Source organism: Phytophthora infestans, genomic scaffold, assembly GCF_000142945.1.
Source record: "Phytophthora infestans T30-4 supercont1.136 genomic scaffold, whole genome shotgun sequence".
In the NCBI taxonomy this organism is placed as follows: Eukaryota; Oomycota; class Peronosporomycetes; order Peronosporales; family Peronosporaceae; genus Phytophthora; species Phytophthora infestans.
In genome coordinates, this window is record NW_003303623.1 from 196,206 (window position 1) to 201,521 (window position 5,316).

Consider the following 5,316-nt stretch of genomic DNA (forward strand, 5'->3'; position numbering starts at 1 on the left):
GCGGGGTGGATCGCAGCGTTGTATTTCTTGGGGACATCCTCGGATTCGCCCGTGAGCAGCATCTCGTTACACTTGAGATACCGTTGATACCGACAACACCAACAGCCAACAGCCTGGGCGTGGTAGCATAGGTGGTGGCAACGGCAAAGACTTGGAAGCGGCAGCAATGACATCAACGGTCAGAAACTTGCGGAAATGCTTGCGTACACTCTGGATGGCACTTGGGAAAATGACCGTCCTAAGCTTGGGTCGACACTGCCAGAAGGTGTACGAGTCGCACCGCCAACACATAATCAGTGGCAGGGATCACATCATCAGTGGCAGGAGCTAGTGCGATCTTGAGCAATGCCTGCAACTTGGTGCTACTGCGATCACTGCTGCAGAAGCAAATGCAACCGCGAACAGCCACCACGCTAGCCTGCACATCCATAAGGTGGCTTCCGGAGGAGATCGAGGACGAGCATAAATGTGGAGGCTCTCACAGCTTCCACTCCTTTGAATGGCTTCACAATGGACATCATGGTGCCAGACACGGTGGCTTGATCCTTGTTGGAGGCTTGTTGCAGTGACTCACTACTGTACATGTAGTACGGAGACGCATAACTTATGACATACCGGTAAGCCCCTAAAAGATTGTGCTGCCCTGATTTTCCCCTCCCGTGCAAGCCAACATTCTGACCCGCTAGAGAGCGAATCGGTTTAACCCCTTAGTTCCCGCATGTTGGACCGCTCAACATAACGGGTGTATCTTTTTTTTGGGCATCTATGTTATGTTGGAGGTCCAACATAAGCAAAAGTCATACTTAATTTTTGTATTGGAACAGATCTATTGAGATCGGCATACTGAAGTCAAGGTAGTATTATTGGTTCAAGACGAGCCATTGCACAGGGCTCGGGGTTTTGGATCAGGATAGTGTGACAAAGTCAAAGCACGCTATTCCCGTTTGAACTGGTGGCCGCCAGCCCAAATCTCTCCTCATTCTTCAATTTCGCAGCTTGCACGTAAGACCAAAAGCGATGGTCGCTACGGCAGGTAAAGGGCCACCCGGGCGGACACCACGGACCACGGAGCCAGGACACACTGCAGGAGAGACAAAGGAGCGACACGCGCAGCTGCTGACCAAGCTCAGCGATCGACACCGCCGCCATCTTCTTTGAGACAGCGCAGCGCTGGGCCAATTTGTGGCGCTTGCAGAGCGCGACGTGGTGGCACCACGTCATCGTGACGGTACTGCTCATGCGTGCCTATACTTTGATGAAAGCGGTAGTGCTGACTCTGTTGTGATTGTAGGTGCTCGTGATGACCGTGATCGTGCTGGCGGTAGTGATGGAGACACAGCTGGCGCTCAGGAGAACGCGGAACCCGCTGAAAGTGCTTTTGCGAATGCTGATTGTGTTTCTTCCGTTGCGGAGGCTAAGCAACCCGCTACCGCAAAGCCGCAGAAGAAACGAGCTGCTAAAGACCGCGCTAAACTAACGACACCAGCCATGGAAGTCCGATAGGCGACGGGAGTGTACAAGCCATCAAACCCTGGGAAGCCTTGTCAGGACGCCGAAGCCAAGGACGCAGAGAACGTTGAGGTTGACGCGACGGACGTCGCTGCTGAGGCAATGGCGATACCGTCGTCATCTGCAGCACCTACCAAGGCTCAGGTGCCACTAAGAACCAGTCGTGGTCGAGATAATGGCCGACTTGATGTCCAATTTGGAGACCGATGTCGGCGGCTCGCGTGGACAACGATGCGACACCCCTGCGCGTATTTCTTCACGGAGTTCAACAAAAGGAGCAGATTACGGCGAGGCGTCAATCTCTTGGCAGGAGCGGTCGACCCCCAAGCCTCGGAAGTCAAGTCATCGAGAACGCTGACCGTCCTCGTTTTACAAGACGACAACCTGTAGTGGCGTTAGACAGAGGACGCAGTGGGCACCACAGGGGCCCCTCCGGGTCTGTCCACGGGTGATGGGGAGGGAGAAGTGATACGTCATTTGGAAGCCCGACGTGTATGGTGAGTGGAGACCCGAACCTAATGAAGATGGGTGCTGAGCAATGCACTAGGCTGAACTCTGACGAGATGACGGGATTCGATGAGGAGCCAGAAGAAGAAGACGATGATAGCGGGTGGAGTGAAGACTGGAGCCTCGGCGAGCTCACGGATGAAGACGAGGTCGGTGACCCCAACGCGACGATGCTTCCAGACCCGCTTTGTTTGTCTGCTGCTCGCAACAAGAAAGGTTCTCAAGAACATGCGAAAGACTGGGTGGGAATACGGTGCGCTCACGTTGATACAGTCCAACATAATGAGATCGAATTTCAACTTGATCCCACATAAGCTCCAACCTATACTAACTATCATTCATCACTCTTGCTCTTGCAGATCCTGACAAATTTGGCCCCGACCCTACGTATGCTGACCTCTACGACGGACCGTTTGGACCAAGCGAGAGTGTGATGGCTGTTGCAGAAGATTCCCTTGCACTGTTGCTCTACTTTTTGCCACCGAGACTGTGGTTGAACATCACGTTGGAATCGAACAACTATCAGTCGCAGACACTTGTGCATCGGACCCGAGGGATCCGAGACCAGCAGCGCACCAGTGGAGGGGAGGTTGAAGAGTTGAGTGCCATCCGGCGACGGTTGTCAAGCGTCCCTAAGATTGAACCGTGGGAAATTCTTCGCGTCATGGCGTTGCTGATCGCGCGGATGTTGACTCCGATCAGGAAAGGAATCGCCGCACACTGGGGGCTAAAGAAGGTGGGTGCACTTCCGTCCAACAGGTTCGGTCAGTTCATGTCGAAGAACAGATTCTTCCATTTAATGGGCTACCTGCACTTCAGCAACAACAAGTCGCCTCAGGCGAAGCTCGACCGCGCATGGAAGATACGACCGGTAGTCGACGTGCTACAGCGGACTTTTGCTCGAGGTTACCGCACCCCTCCTGTCATCAGCTTCGATGAAGCCACCCTCCCGTCCCGATCGCGATACAATCCAACCCGCCAGTTCAACAAAGATAAGCCTCATAAATGGGGAACCAAGGTATTCGTCGCGGCGTGTGCCAAGACAGCGTACTGCCTGAGGTGAGTCTGGTATGAAGCGCAACTAGCCATTGCTGGTTGCGCTTCTTTTTTTTTGGTCCAAGTGCTTATGTTGGCTTGGATCAACATAAGCACTGCTCTCTACAATGTCATCCAACATAAGGCTAACTTTAGATGTGTTTAACGTTTGTATCCAGACTCGAAGTGTATTGTGGAGCCAAGACGCATCTCCGGACACCAGTACCTGAGGACAACAACTGTGGAGAAGCCGCTGTGATCCGGAACATGAATGCTTTGTGCCCGCCTAGTTCTACAAGCCCCTGGCGCTTAGTGGGCACGGGATAGATTCTACACCTCGGTGGGGCTTGGCGCTAGAACTCCTCCATCGACGAAATTTACCTGACTGGCACCATACAAACAGATCGCACTGGGTATGCGGATGGAGTGGTTACGTCGAAGAAGTTTAAGCAAGTGAATGGTCGAAAAGAAGTAGTTCCTCCGCAGGGCACGGTGAAGATAGCGGAGAACAAAATGTTCCCAGCAATCACGGCGCTCATGTGGATGGATCGTATTCCGGTCCACATGCTCTCCAGCGCAGGCAGCCGAGTCACTGGGACTGTAATGCGTCGTGTGCACGGAGAGATGACCCCAGTACCTGCTCCGTAGTTGGTACGGGACTACCACCGCTGGATGGGTGGCGTCGATGTGCACGACCAGCTCCGGATGCAGCGCTACAGCGTCCAACTCAGTTACAAGACGAGAAAGTACTATAAAACCCTGTTCTTCGGGTTGTTCGACATGGCGCTCGTAAACGCTTTCATCGTGTTTCGCCACTACCGGCAGATGAACAACCTGAGCGCATCGAAACACTTTCAGTTCTTCGAGACCTTGATGGACCAGCTTCTGGCCGTGGATTCTATTGAGGCCATCGATACTATCGCGCAATCAGCTCGAGCCCAAGCCTGGACTGCTGCGTCTCCAGCCAGATCAGATTCGAGCAGACAAACAAATCCAGACGATGTTATCGCTCATGGGCATACACTGGAGGAGAATCCGGACACCGTAGACGGAGAACACGGACTGAAGCGACGCCACCGATCCTGCAAAGTATGCGCGCTATTCAAGGCCAAGCCGCGGAAGTACACGAAATACTTCTGTCCCGGGTGCTCTACAGGAAATCGCCGCAAGTATATGTGTAACGTAGCTCGTGAAGGACGAGCTAAGACGTGTTTCCACGTATGGCATACGGACTGGAACAACGGGAACGACATTCCCCAGCGCCTGCTGATGGACCACAAAGTCCGCAACCGACCGCCTTCACGTCACCCTGGCAAGAAGCGACGTCGGCGCAGCGCGGATGTCGAGAGCACCCTTCACAGCGACCGCGAAGAAGCTGAAAACGACTTAGACAACGAGGCGGAGGCGAGTGACGCCTAGGAAGCCCTTTTCTGAGTATTTTTAGTTTTTTTTTGTTGCTGGGGCATGTAATCAATTGAAACGTCTTCTTCTCTACATTTTCTATTGGCTCTCGCTTTTCAAGGCAGTGGTGTTAGACGCGTGCCATGATGCAGAAATATGGCCTCCAACATTTCTTATGTTGCCCAGTCATCTTAAAACTATTTTGACAATGGACGCCTTCCAAAAATATAGTAAGCACCTGACATACCTGCAGCAGATATTGCAGGCATAACGATCGAATAAAATCCGTGGGGCGTAAAAATCGTCTGAGTAATCTACCCTTCCCCTATATTTAATCTCTGTAGCCATCTTATCGCTAGATCTAGAATTTTGTATTAGAAATGCTGACCATCGCTCTGAACTGGCCCACAATCACTCTCTCTCTGCATATATCTCGCATATCTCATTTTTGCGCTCAAGTTGAAGAAGCCCACACTTTCGAAAATCGGTCGTTGAGGGCAAAGTGCCGCCATCGTAACGAAAGGTACGTACTCAAGAAGCTTGGAGAAGAATGTTTGCTAATTGGCTTCCTACTTGCAGGAGATGGTTCACTCGGCCACGTATTGGCGTCTTATCCAGAAACCAGCCCACAGAGGGAGGAAGTCCACTTCGTAGCGTTGCATAGTGAGAATAGCCCTTGATAGAGAGCGAAAATCCCACAAACACGATGCTAATTGTCCGTCATCTCCGCTTGTATATAACTCGTAGTGAAACTACTCATGCAAAGGAACTTTGCCACTGTTCTTCAAATACATAATCCCAACCCCGTGTTACAGGGGAGATCTCCATCGCGCCTGTAAACGTCGTTCGGATTTCCGAAATGGC